The sequence below is a fragment of the Schistocerca nitens genome, chromosome 8 (genome assembly GCF_023898315.1).
Source record: "Schistocerca nitens isolate TAMUIC-IGC-003100 chromosome 8, iqSchNite1.1, whole genome shotgun sequence".
NCBI classification, from domain to species: domain Eukaryota; kingdom Metazoa; phylum Arthropoda; class Insecta; order Orthoptera; family Acrididae; genus Schistocerca; species Schistocerca nitens.
In genome coordinates, this window is record NC_064621.1 from 244,986,325 (window position 1) to 245,001,468 (window position 15,144).

General features: G+C 47.9%; 1 protein-coding gene across 2 annotated transcripts in view; it reads left to right on the top strand.

Annotated features, from left to right (window-relative positions):
* The window catches only part of LOC126198879 (probable 4-coumarate--CoA ligase 1), a 143,361-nt gene that overhangs the window by 87,010 nt on the left and 41,207 nt on the right, over nucleotides 1–15,144 (top strand). The gene's annotated exons all lie outside the window — the stretch shown is intronic.

Sequence of the window (15,144 nt, forward strand, 5' to 3'; positions counted from 1 at the left end):
GACGTTTCCAATTGGTGAGAGATCTGGAGAATGTGCTGGCCAGAGCAGCAGTCGAACATTTTCTGTATCCAGAAAGGCCCGTACAGGACCTGCAACATGCGGTAGTGCATTATCCTGCTGAAATGTAGGGTTTCGCAGGGATCGAATGAAGGGTAGAGCCACGGGTCCACTGTTCAGAGTGCCATCAATGCGAACAAGAGGTGACCGAAAGGTGTAACCAATGGCACCCCATACCATCACGCTGGGTGATACGCCAGTATGGCGATGACGAACACACGCTTCCAATGTGCGTTCACCGCGATATCGCCAAACACGGATGCGACCATAATGATGCTGTAAACAGAACCTGGATTCATCCGAAAAAATGACGCTTTGCCATTCGTGCACTCAGGTTCGTCGTTGAGTACACTATCGCAGGCGCTCCTGCTTGTGATGCAGCGTCAAGGGTAACCGCAGCCATGGTCTCCGAGCTGATAGTCCATGCTGCTGCAAACGTCGTCGAACTCTTCGTTCATATGGTTGTTCTCTTGCCAACGTCTCCATCTGTTGACTCAGGGATCGAGACGTGGCTGCACGATCCGTACAAACATGCGGATAATGTTGTGTCTAGACCATACAGCCTAGACACAATGCTGTAGCCGATAGGGCACGCAATGCTAACGCAGACGGGCGTGAAGTCTGGAACATGAGACTTATAAATGAATAAGAAGAAAAGTACGTAGATGCTTGTTACTTAACTTTTAATTAGTCCTTGGAATACATCTCTCTTGAATATTAGTAAGCTATAGGCACTGATACAAATGGCGCCTTGCTAGGTGGTCGCCAGTTAACTTAGCAGAGGGCTATTCTACTGTCAATCTCTCGGCAAATGAGAGCAAGGCTTAGCACGTCCAATCGCTAGCTATGTTGTCCGTACAACTGGGCTGAGGTCTCCTCAGTCTCTCGAGACCTGCCTTGTGGTGGCGCTAGGTTTGCGATCCCACAGTGGCGACACGCGGGTCCGACATGTACTACAGGACCGCGGCCGATTTAAGTTACCACCTAGCAAGTGTGGTGTCTAGCGGTGACACCACATTCCTCCCCCGCAAATCGGCGAACGGTCGTGAGATAAGGCTTCCGCCCGCCGTGGGGAGGACCGCATGTTGACGTATGCGATGAGGTGGGGAGCCTAACAACAGGCGAGGCTGTGCCACCCGCACCCGGCCATTCGGTCCGAGGGGAGCTAGGAAACGCCTGAAAACCTAGTCCAGGGTGCACGTCAACATGCGGCGTATGCGCACGTAATGAGACAGGAGGGGCCGAAGGGTCGACCTCCATTGCGTCGGGGAATCCGACGCGCGATGACGACATCTGGTCCGGAGCGGGCAAGAGGTCCATGGCGGAGGACGGCTGGTCACGGGAAGCGAGCGGCGGCGCGTGACCCTGGGAGGCGCCGGGCGGTTGCAGCGAAGCGTCCACTGCGGGCGGCGCCGGCGGCGGCTGCGGCGGCGGCGCGACGCCATGAGGCAAAAGGGAAGGCAGCGTCGGTAACACCTGGGGATGAGACGAGCCAGTAGATGGGTCCCCAAGGCGCTGACCGGACGGCTCCGTCGCTGAAAGCAGACGGGGAGCGGCAGAACCCAGGCGACGACAGAGGCGCAGCTGATTGAGATGCCGACGCACCTCACCAGAGGCCCCCAAAACCAAATACATCGTGCGGCCGAGGCAGCGAAGAATGCGCCCTGCGAGCCAACGCCGTGAACCGCGATAGGTGCGATAATAGACAACGTCGCCAGGAGCAAAAGCAGGAGTCTGCCGCTGCACAGGAACCTGATGTGGTGGATGCAGCAAAGACATCAAGGTGCGATGAGAACGACCATGGAGCAATTCAGCCGGCGAGCGACCATCGCGGGGCTGAGAGCGATACGAAGACAAAAAGAGCAACAAAGCGTCCTCCCGAGAATGCGACTCTTTCAATTTCAACATCTGTGACTTGAAAGTCCGGACCAATCGTTCAGCGGCACCGTTTGACTGAGGCGAAAACGGCGCGGATGTCAGATGTTGAATACCATTGGCCTCGCAGAAGGACTGAAATTCTGCGGACATGAATTGTGGGCCATTGTCGGAAACAATAGTCTGCGGAAGACCTTCAATGCAAAAGATAGCAGACAAGGCTTGGATTGTGGCAGAAGACGTCGTGGAAGACATCCGGACAACAAAAGGAAAATTACTGAAAGCATCGACCACAACCAACCATCGAGCATTCCAAAATGGACCAGTAAAATCGATGTGCAAGCGTTGCCAAGGGGAATTGGCTTTCGGCCATGCAAAGAATTTCCGCGGCAGTGCGGATTGGTGTTCGGCACACGCCACGCAAGAAGAGCACATATTCGTAATCGCCGCATCGATTCCGAACCAAGTACAGTGCTGACGAGCAAGTTGTTTCGTACGCACTATACCCCAATGTCCTTGGTGAAGAAGCTTTAAGACAGAGGACTGTAACGAACGTGGGACCACGACTCTGGACTGATCATTATCGGAACGCAACAACAAAACACCACGTCGGACAAAAAGTCTCTCCTTGTGAGCAAAAAAACGACGAACCAAAGGATCCTCGATCCGTGACTTGGACAAGCGCCATTGCGTAGCAACAAAACGCAAAACAGTAGCAAGGACAGGGTCAGCAGCTGTGGCTGTAGCTACACGACGAAAATCAATCGGAAACGATTCGACCACGTCATCGGTTTCCGAATCAATGAACATGCAAGCAAGTTCGGAAGAATCGAATGCTTTATCCTCAGCAACAGGCAAACGGGACAACGCATCAGCGTTTCCGTGCTTAGCAGTGGACCGATACAAGATATCGTAGCGGTACTGCGAGAGAAAAAGTGACCAGCGAATGAATTTCTGCGCTGTACGTGGAGGTACAGGCTTGGTCGGATGAAAAAGCGATGTCAAAGGTTTGTGGTCCGTGATGATGGTAAAGTGACGACCATACAAGAAATCGTGAAACTTTGTAACACCAAACACGAGAGCTAAAGCTTCTTTCTCTATCTGTGAATAATTTCTTTGCGCAGATGAGAGCAATTTGGACGCAAAGGCAATAGGGCGATCATGCGATCCATCTTTGTGCGCAAGCACAGCACCGATCCCGAAATCCGATGCATCTACTATCAACAAAAGGGGTTTCTGGGGATCGAATGGCGTAAGGCACGTATTTGAAAGTAACGCCGATTTCAACTGGCGAAAGGCGCGTTCGCATTCCGTCGTCCAGACGAACGGAACACCTTTACGGCGTAAGCGATGAAGCGGAGCTGAAATGGAAGAAGCATTGCGCACAAACTTTGCATAATAATTAATTTTACCCAGCACACTCTGTAGTTGTTTAACATCCCGTGGCGAAGGCAACTCCTGTATGGCACGGAGGTGCTCTGGACTCGGATGTATACCTTGGGCATTTATGACATGCCCCAGGTAGGGTAAGTCCCGAGCAAAAAACACACATTTGTCCTTCCTCAAGCGAAGACCATTCTGACGCAAGACCTGAAATAATGTTCGGAGATTTTGCAAATGTTCGGCTTCTGTCTTTCCTGAGATCACAATATCGTCCAGATAGTTCGCAGCAGTAGGGACCGACGCACAAACAGTTTGTAAATATTGCTGAAACAAAGCAGGGGCGGATGCACACCCGAATGGCAGTCTTTTGAAGCGATACAAGCCAAGATGCGTGTTTACCACCAAGACGCGCTGGGATTCTGCGTCCACAGGTATTTGCAAGTACGCATCTGCTAGGTCCAATTTTGAAAAATATTTTCCCGGGCACAGTTTGTCAAAAAGATCTTCCGGGCGGGGCAAAGGAAAAGTGGCACTCACAAGTTGTGGATTCACTGTTGCCTTGAAGTCCACACAAAGTCTCAGTTTACCGGAAGGTTTTGGCAAAATTACTAAGGGTGAGGTCCAGAGAGAAGCCTGCACACGTTCAATTACACCTTGAGATTCTAAATCGGCTAATGTTCTGGCGACCTCATCACGCAATGCGTGGGGAACATTGCGCGCTCTGAAAAATTTCGGTTGCGCGTTTTCTTGCAGTTCCAAATGCGCTTCATAGTTCTTAGCGCAACCAAGGCCCGGTGCAAAAATGTCTGCAAATTCTTCACAAAGACTAGAAACACTGGCGGAAGGCACAGTCTGATTCACTGATAGGACCTGATTTACTATAGACATATTAAACAATTGAAATAAATCTAAACCAAACAAGTTCACTGCAGAAGTAGAACGAAGAACGTAAAATGATACAAGTTTTGTCTGTCCCATGTATGTGGCAAGAAGGCTGCACTGTCCTAACACAGGTATATGCTGTCCAGAGTAACTATGTAACTTAACATTTGCGGCACGCAATGGCGGTTTGCCCAGTTGTTTGTACGTGTCGTGATTGAGCAATGAAACTGCAGCTCCGGTATCGAGCTGGAATGGTATCACTGTGCCGTCAAAGTCTAAGTCCACAAAAAGTTTATTGTCCTGCTGACGACAAGAGCGACTGTCACGTGCAATTTGAACTGATACAGGTACAGAAGCACTGGCGACTGTACGGGATTTCCGGCGACGTCGACGCACACTTTTGGTGGGACGAACATAGTCACTGTTAGCTAAAGTGTCACTGGACTGGTTGGAATGAACTACATGAATGTCCATGGGCGAAGGTCCACGAGCCTGATTGTCCTGGGTTCGATTCCGGCGCGAAGCAAAGGGCCTGGAATTATTGTGATTGTCTGATCTAAGCTTTTTCTGGCAAACACTTTGAACATGTCCTTTCTTTTGACAGTAAAAGCAAATAGCTTGGCGTGACGGGCAATTTTCACGCGAATGTCTAGTTGCACACCGCGGGCATGATTTCACTGCAGTTGCTTGCTTACGCGGCGCACGTGTTGGCAAGGGAGGCTGCCGCTGCTGTGACGGGCGCGAGGGCCGCGTAGCGTCCCGTGCAGCGGGCCCGGCGGGCCGGTTAATGTGACACACTGCTGGCGAAGTTTCAAATGAGTCCTGAGCAGAGTCAAGTGTGTCTTGCCTATCCAATATGTCTATCACTTGTTGAAGGGAGGGATTTACTAGTTTCAAAATCTGTTCCCGTATGCGAACATCAGAAACGTTCTGTGCAATTGCATCACGCACCATAGTATCTGAATAAGGGAGGCCACATTCACATTCAAACGCACACTCCCTAGTAAGTCCTTGCAATGTCGCAACCCACTCCCTATTAGTCTGACCGGCCGTACGTTTTGTACGAAAGAACGTATACCGTTTTGCAACGACATTCACTGTTTCCTTGAAATAGGCATCTAAAGCAGACAAAATTTCTTCGTAGGTCAGAGTTGCTACGTCGCGTCGGGGAAACAATTTCACTATCACACGGTAGGTAGACACACCGACACAAGAAAGCAAAAACGGCTGCCGCTCGTTACCTTGAATTCTGTAGGCTGTTAGATGAAACTGGAACTGGCGGGACCATTCTTGCCATGTTTCTTCGGCCGCCACGTATGGCCTAAAGGGAGGTGCAACAGCGTTTTGTGGCAGCGGTAGCGAAGAAGCGGCGGCTGCCGCATCGGGTTGCAGCGCACGTTGACCCTGGACGAGCTGTCCAAGTGCATCCAATAACGCCTGCGTCTGCTGATTCTGCAAGCGATAAAATTCGGACAGTACATCCGGAGAATGTGGCGAAGCCATGACACAAACGAATTAATACAAAATCCCATCCTCGTCGCCAATAATGTTGTGTCTAGACCATACAGCCTAGACACAATGCTGTAGCCGATAGGGCACGCAATGCTAACGCAGACGGGCGTGAAGTCTGGAACATGAGACTTATAAATGAATAAGAAGAAAAGTACGTAGATGCTTGTTACTTAACTTTTAATTAGTCCTTGGAATACATCTCTCTTGAATATTAGTAAGCTATAGGCACTGATACAAATGGCGCCTTGCTAGGTGGTCGCCAGTTAACTTAGCAGAGGGCTATTCTACTGTCTATCTCTCGGCAAATGAGAGCAAGGCTTAGCACGTCCAATCGCTAGCTATGTTGTCCGTACAACTGGGCTGAGGTCTCCTCAGTCTCTCGAGACCTGCCTTGTGGTGGCGCTAGGTTTGCGATCCCACAGTGGCGACACGCGGGTCCGACATGTACTACAGGACCGCGGCCGATTTAAGTTACCACCTAGCAAGTGTGGTGTCTAGCGGTGACACCACAGATAAAATGCCTGTCATCTCGACTGCTAGTGATACGAGGCCTTTGGAATCCAGCACGGCGTTCCGTATTACCCTCCTGAACCCACCGATTCCATATTCTGCTAACAGTCATTGGATCTCGACCAACGCGAGCAGCAATGTCGCAATACGATAAACCGCAATCACGATAGGCTACATTCCGACCTTTATCAAAGTCGGAAACGTGATGGCACGCATTTCTCCTCCTTACACGAGGCATCACAACAACGTTTCATCAGGCAACGCCGGTTAACTGCTGTTTGTGTTTGAGAAATATGTTGGAAACGTTCCTCATGTCAGCACGTTGTAGGTGTCGCTACCAGCGCCAACCTTGTGTGAATGCTCTGGAAACCTAATCATTTGCAAATCACAACATCTTCTTTCTGTCGGTTAAATTTCGCGTTTGTAGCACGTCATCTTCGTGGTGTAGCAATTTTAATGGCCAGTAGTGTATAAATTACTTCAAAATTGTACACGGCTTGACAACCGCTAAGGAACAACTCCCAATTGCCATGAACAACCGACAACGTCTGCAAAACACTCGATCAATGATTGTTGTTGTTGTGGTCTTCAGTCCTGAGACTGGTTTGATGCAGCTCTCCATGCTACTCTATCCTGTGCAAGCTTCTTCATCTCCCAGTACCTACTGCAATCTACATCCTTTTGAATCTGCTTGGTGTATTCATCTCTTGGTCTCCCTCTACGATTTTTACCCTCCACGCTGCCCTCCAATGCTAAATTTGTGATCCCTTGATGCCTCAAAACATGTCCTACCAACCGATCCCTTCTTCTAGTCAAGTTGTGCCACAAACTCCTCTTCTCCCCAATCCTGTTCAATACCTCCTCATTAGTTACGTGATCTACCCACCTTATCTTCAGCATTCTTCTGTAACACCACATTTCGAAAGTTTCTATTCTCTTCTTGTCCAAACTAGTTATCGTCCATGTTTCACTTCCATACATAGCTACACTCCATACAAATATTTTCAGAAACGACTTCCTGACACTTAAATCTATACTCGATGTTAACAAATTTCTCTTCTTCAGAAACGATTTCCTTGCCATTGCCAGTCTACATTTTATATCCTCTCTACTTCGACCATCATCAGTTATTTTACTCCCTAAATAGCAAAACTCCTTTACTACTTTAAGTGTCTCATTTCCTAATCTAATTCCCTCAGCATCGCCCGATTTAATTTCACTACATTCCATTATCCTCGTTTTGCTTTTGTTGATGTTTATCTTATATCCTCCTTTCAAGACACTGTCCATTCCGTTCAACTGCTCTTCCAAGTCCTTTGCTGTCTCTGACAGAATTACAATGTCATCGGCGAACCTCAAAGTTTTTATCTCTTCTCCATGGATTTTAATACCTACTCCGAATTTTTCTTTTGTTTCCTTTACTGCTTGCTCAATATACAGATTGAATAACATCGGGGAGAGGCTACAACCCTGTCTCACTCCTTTCCCAACCACTGCTTCCCTTTCATGCCACTCGACTCTTATAACTGCCATCTGGTTTCTGTACAAATTGTAAATAGCCTTTCGCTCCCTGTATTTTACCCCTGCCACCTTCAGAATTTGAAAGAGAGTATTCCAGTTAACATTGTCAAACGCTTTCTCTGAGTCTACAAATGCTAGAAACGTGGGTTTGCCTTTTCTTAATCTTTCTTCTAAGATAAGTCGTAAGGTTAGTATTGCCTCACGTGTTCCAACATTTCTATGGAATCCAAACTGATCTTCCCCGAGGTCCGCTTCTACCAGTTTTTCCATTCGTCTGTAAAGAATTCGCATTAGTATTTTGCAGCTGTGACTTATTAAACTGATAGTTCGGTAATTTTCACATCTGTCAACACCTGCTTTCTTTGGGATTGGAATTATTATATTCTTCTTGAAGTCTGAGGGTATTTCGCCTGTCTCATACATCTTGCTCACCAGATGGTAGAGTTTTGTCATGACTGGCTCTCCCAAGGCCATCTGTAGTTCCAATGGAATGTTGTCTACTCCCGGGGCCTTGTTTTGACTCAGGTCTTTCAGTGCTCTGTCAAACTCTTCACGCAGTATCTTATCTCCCATTTCGTCTTCATCTACATCCTCTTCCATTTCCATAATATTGTCCTCAAGTACATCGCCCTTGTGTATAAACCCTCTATATACTCCTTCCACCTTTCTGCCTTCCCTTCTTTGCTTAGAACTGGGTTGCCATCTGAGCTCTTGATATTCATACAAGTGGTTCTCTTCTCTCCAAAGGTCTCTTTAACTTTCCTGTAGGCAGTATCTATCTTACCCCTAGTGAGATAAGCCTCTACATCCTTATATTTGTCCTCTAGCCATCCCTGCTTAGCCATTTTGCACTTCCTGTTGATCACATTTTTGAGACGTTTGTATTCCTTTTTGCCTGCTTCATTTACTGCATTTTTATATTTTCTCCTTTCATCAATTAAATTCAATATTTCTTCTGTTACCCAAGGATTTCTATTAGCCCTCGTCTTTTTACCTACTTGATCGTCTGCTGCCTTCACTACTTCATCCCTCAGAGCTACCCATTCTTCTTCTACTGTATTTCTTTCCCCCATTCCTGTCAATTGTTCCCTTATGCTCTCTCTGAAACTCTCTACAACCTCTTGTTCTTTCAGTTTAACCAGGTCGCATCTCCTTAAATTCCCACCTTTTTGCAGTTTCTTCAGTTTCTATCTGCAGTTCATAACCAATAGATTGTGGTCAGAATCCACATCTGCCCCTGGAAATGTCTTACAATTTAAAACCTGGTTCCCAAATCTCTGTCTTACCATTATATAATCTATCTGATACCTTTTAGTATCTCCAGGATTCTTCCAGGTATACAACCTTCTTTTATGATTCTTGAACCAAGTGTTAGCTATGATTAAGTTATGCTCTGTGCAAAATTCTACAAGGCGGCTTCCTTTTTCATTTCTTCCCCCCAATCCATATTCACTTACTATGTTTCCTTCTCTCCCTTTTCCTACTGACGAATTCCAGTCACCCATGACTATTAAATTTTCGTCTCCCTTCACTACCTGAATAATTTCTTTTATCTCGTCATACATTTCATCAATTTCATCATCATCTGCAGAGCTAGTTGGCGTATAAACTTGTACTACTGTAGTAGGCATGGGCTTTGTGTCTATCTTGGCCACAATAATGCGTTCACTATGCTGTTTGTAGTAGCTAACCCGCACTCCTGTTTTTTATTTATTATTAAACCTACTCCTGCATTACCCCTATTTGATTTTGAATTCATAACCCTGTAATCACCTGACCAAAAGTCTTGTTCCTCCTGCCACCGAACTTCCCACTATATCTAACTTTAACCTATCCATTTCCCTTTTTAAATTTTCTAACCTACCTGCCCGATTAAGGGATCTGACATTCCACGCTCCGATCCGTAGAACGCCAGTTTTCTTTCTCCTGATAACGACGTCCTCTTGAGTAGTCCCCGCCCGGAGATCCGAATGGGGGACTATTTTACCTCCGGAATATTTTACCCAAGAGGACGCCATCATCATTTAATCATACAGTAAAGCTGCATGTCCTCGTGAAAAATTACGGCTGTAGTTTCCCCTTGCTTTCAGCCGTTCGCAGTACCAGCACAGCAAGGCCGTTTTGGTTAATGTTACAAGGCCAGATCAGTCAATCATCCAGACTGTTGCCCCTGCAACTACTGAAAAGGCTGCTGCCCCTCTTCAGGAACCACATGTTTGTCTGGCCTCTCAACAGATACCCCTCCGTTGTGGTTGCACCTACGGTACGGCCATCTGTATCGCTGAGGCACGCAAGCCTCCCCACCAACGGCAAGGTCCATGGTTCATGGGGGGGGGGGGGCGATCAATGATAGTAAATGGAAATTTAAAGGGTGGAACGTGTTAACTGCATCGAAATCTTTGCACCAATGTGCTGCATGCATTTGACGGTTCACGCCCTACGGTGTTTGACGAATGTTGTGGAACTGAGTAGACCGACATTTCGTGTGGTACGGCAACATCGCTGCAAAATATGAGTGCTTACAACCGTGGACGAGCAGTTGTACGGCTCGAAGTTTGTCAAATTATAACTACTATGGCCTCAGTAATGGCTGTGTCCAAAATCATCATCTCGCGATTGAAACAGACCCTTGAAGGTGGAAATGCAATGCCAAACCATGCCGGTGATCTTAGACAGATCACCACACCGCCAGAGGATCGATATGTAGCCCTAGTGGAGAAAGGGGACACCTCACTCCTAGGTAGATCGCTGTAGACCTTGCAGCCGCTACCTGTATACGTGTCTTTGCCAGAAACATTGCGCACCTTTTTTTTCTCGTAAGGCTGTTAAATGCATCCCATCTCACTTGAACCACGCCATCGTCGAGAAAGAGTTCGTTGGTGTAGGGAGCATTCTGCTTGGGGTCACCAACAGTGGTTAAGAGTGATGTTCTCTGACGAATCTCGCTTCACTGTGGTAGGTGATCCTGGTACCCACTTAGTGTGGAGTGAGAGGGGAACACGTTGCACGGAATGTTCGTGAAAGTCATCAGTACAGCCTACACGTTATGCTGCGGGCAGGCATCATGCACAATAGCCGAGCACTGCCGCATATCTTTGCGCTAGTACCGTTACAGGCGGACATGACTCGCAATAATTTCCCTGCGATACCATTGTTCTCTAACGGTATCTAGAGCAAAAATCTGCGACGGTTTTCGGCTATTGTGCATAATGGCTGCCCACAGCAGGCAATTTTGACGATGTTCATGAAGACTACGTTAACGTGTTCCCTTCTCTCTCCACATTAAATGGTAGCCAAAATCACTTATCACAGTGAAGAGAGATTCGTCGGGGAACATCACTCTTAAGCACTGTAGGTGGCCCCAAACAACGTGCTCCCTACAACAACCAACTCTTTCTCGACAACGGCGTGGTTGAAGTGGGATGAATTTAACAGCCTTCCAAGTAAACAAAATCGCTGCGAAACGGTTCTGGCAATGCACATGTACCGGTAGTGGCTGCAAGGCCTACAGCGATCTGCCTAGGAGTGAGATGTCTGTTCCTTTTCGCCACTAGGGCTACACATCGATCCTGTTGCGGTGTGGTGGTCCGTCTGCGGTCATCGGCATGCTTTGGCTTTGCAATTCCGCCTTCAGAGGCCTTTCTTAATCCCGAGATGACACTTTTGGACACTATTATTGTGAGCACAGTAGTGACTCGTGCTCGCGTAGCTCAGCCGACAGTTCGCCTCCAGTGGCGGAGCGGCTCGGACAACTGTTCACGTCCATGCCGATGAGCGTTCCACCCACAGTGTTGTTTACTTACTGCATTTCTCTCGAGTAACTGCGTTATACACTGAAGTGCCAAAGAAACTGATATAGGAGTGTGTATTCAAATAGAGAGATACATCAACAAGCACATTACGGCGCTGCGGTCGGTAAGGCCTACATTAGACAACAAGGTTCGAGTCCTCCCTCGGGCATGGGTGTGTTCTTAGTATAAGTTAGTTTAAGTAGTGTGTAAGTCTACGGACCGATGACCTCACCAGTTTGATCCCTTAGGAATTCACAAAAATGGCTCTGAGCACTATGGGACTTAACAGCTGTGGTCATCAGTCCCCTAGAACTTAGAACTACTTAAACCTAACTAACCTAAGGACATCACACACATCCATGCCCGAGGCAGGATTCGAACCTGCGACCGTAGCAGTCGCGCGGTTCCGGACTGCGCGCCTAGAACCGCGACACCACCGCGGCCGGCTAGGAATTCACATCCATTTGAACTTGGTGTCATAGTCGGCGCAAACTTGGTGTCATAGTCGCCGCACGAGTGATGGGACACAGCATCTCCGAAGTAACAATGACGTGGGGATTTTCACGTACGACCATGTCACGAGTGTGCCGTGATATCAGGAATCCGGTAAAACATCAAAGCTCCGACATCGCTGTGGCCGGAAAACGATCCTCCAACAACGGGACCAACGACGACTGAAGAAATCGTTCAAAGTGACAGTAGTGCAGCCCTTCCGCAAATTGCTGCAGATTTCAATGCTGGACCATCAACAAGAGTCAACGTGCGAGCCATTCAACGAAACATCATCGATACGGACTTCCGGAGCCGAAGGCTCATTCGTGTACCCTTGATGGCTGTACGACACAAAGCTTTAAGCCTCCCCTGGGCCCATCAACACTGACATTGGACTGTTGATGACTAGAAATATGTTTCTTGGTCGGACGAGTCTCGTTTCAAGTTGTATCGAGCGGATGGACATGTACGGGTATGGAGACAAGCTCATGAATCCATGGAACCTGCATGTCAGCAGTGGACTGTTCAAGCTGGTGGAGGCTCTTCAATGGTGATAGACGTGTGCAGTTGGATGATATCCGACCCCTGATACGTCTTGATACGACTCTGGTAGGTGACACATACTTATGCAACCTGTCTGATCACCTGTATCCATTCATCTCAATTGTGCATTCCGAAGGACTTGGGCAATTAAAGAAGGACAATGCGACACTCCACACGTCCAGGATTGCTACAGGAACACTCTTCTCAGTTTAAACACTTCCGCTGGTCACAAACTCCCCAGACGTGAACATTATTGAGCATATCTGGGATGCCTTGCAACGTGCTGTTCAGAAGAGATCTCCACCCCCTCGTACTTTTTCAGATTTATGGCAAGCCCTGCAGGATTCATGGTGTCAGTTCCCTGCAGCACTACTTCAGGCATTAGTCGACTCCATGCCACGTCGTGTTGCGGCACTACTGCGTGCTCGCGGGACCCCTACACGATATTAGGCAGGTGTACCAGTTTCTTTGGCTCTTCTGTATAGAAGCAACATGGCTCACTCATAGAAAGCCAACCATCAAGATCAGCTTCTCTAATGGATTCGCGTGACCTAAGGCATTCGAAATCGAACGATTATTACGGGAAAGGTCAGACTAGATCCATAGGCATCCATCTCTCTACTATGAGTAGAGTGGTTTAGGTTAAATTGATCAACGACATAGTCCGTGTCTGACCACAAATTCAATCGATCAAGCTGTTCCAGGACTAAGCACTATTAGGGTTTTTGAACTTCCCTTCGGGGTTCCGTAAGAAGTCATGGTCAATGCTTTATGACCATATGGACGCATAATCAGCCATGTCGCCGACGAATGGACTACTTTTATCACATGTGCCGTTCTAAACTGAGGGAAGTTCGGATCGAGCTTACGAGGCATGTCCCGCATTACTTTCATATTGGTGGCTGTAGACCGATAATTTTTTACGACGGGCAGCCCAAGCCCTTTTTGGGTTGTGTCAAGGAGGGCCACGTACGCTCAGAGTGCTTCCGATGAAGAAAAGGAAGGTGCAAACAGGTTACGAAAACGGCGAAAAAAGAGACGTCGCACATCATTGGACTATTGCTTTGTCTGTATCAGAGCCCACATCATAACTGATGATGGCCGACATACTGACGCCATCTGCGGAGAGAGAACCGAAATGGATATTGTGCGCCTAACATGGACGGCTACATCGCATCCAGAAATACTAATACCGGTACATCAGACCAAGGGTCAAGACACCTTACTCAGCGACGGGCTACATGCGGCAGATATAGATGCCGCTCTTTTACAGGAAGTATACGCCGACGATTCCAGTCCCTCTGTGGTTACGATAACTTGATGGCACCAGCTTCAAAAACCGGTAGTGGAACAGCGATACTCCCTAAGGAAGGTAAGAAGGACGTCACCTACCTACCATCGGCACACGGGATGGCTCTGGCAGTACATGGAGTGCAGCTTATCATCATTTATGCGCCGTCAGGTACGGACAAACAAAGAGAACGATGACGCTTCTTGGCAAAAGAAATAGCTTTGCTCTTTCTAGAACGGCACGCTCATTACAGCCACGGCCGCGACTTCAATTGTGTATTGGCGTCGAAAGATCAATTCCCACGTTATAACCCGTCCCCAGAATTGAGAACACTGGGCTGGGAACATGTCCATAGAGATCGAACCAGATATACATATGTAAACAGCCAATCTGCCAATCGCATATCATATCTACGTCACACTCCATCTCCAACTTGGCATCCATGAGACATAACAACGGCCAGTGGCCTTCACCGACCACACGGTATACATCTGCACGATCGCCCTCCGAAGACAGCAGGTGTGGCGAAGCTGAGGACTATGTAAAACGAGTGTGGCCCCCCTTAAAACTCCAGAGTGTCACGAAGTTTGTGAAGAAGTTTGGCTATCACGTGAAGGGCGTTGACGGATGTACCCTACGACAGTACTTTGTCGGTTGGAATGTACCAAACCGACGATACAGAATGCACTGACTGCCTTTGGGCGTGAACATTCACCGCGGAGACGGCAGACTTTAAACTTGTAATTCACGATATTACGAGAATGTGCCAATCACGCCTCCTCTCCCACCGACAGGTGGTGGTACAACGAGCCAAAGTAAAAATCATTGCTATTATGCGTTCTCATCTGGAAGAAACAGCGGTCGGCGCGAGACAACATATCGAGGTTCTTCTAGAGGTTGCTCCAAGCCGTTTAGAATTGCGTCGGAGGGAACAGTCTGCACGCCTTAGACATGATTCAATGGGTCACCTAAATAAATACCTACTTGACGTCACGTATCTCCCACTACACACAGATACCTCCGATGCCAAAGACGGTCGCTCGACGGGATTACTCTTAAATATCTGATTGGCGCCCTGATTCTTCCCTTTGCTAGAGGAAGCATCGGGCTAGTGCACGTTGACCGTCGCATGGTGGCGCTTTATATCAATGTGACATTGAAAACATGGGGTAGACAAGAGCGGAGTCTATTCCGCTCTTGAAAGACAAATTGGCGCCGGCTTACAGAACTGCATCGGTAATGGTGAAGGACATCTCCCACCCATTTCATCATATCAGAGATTTTTTC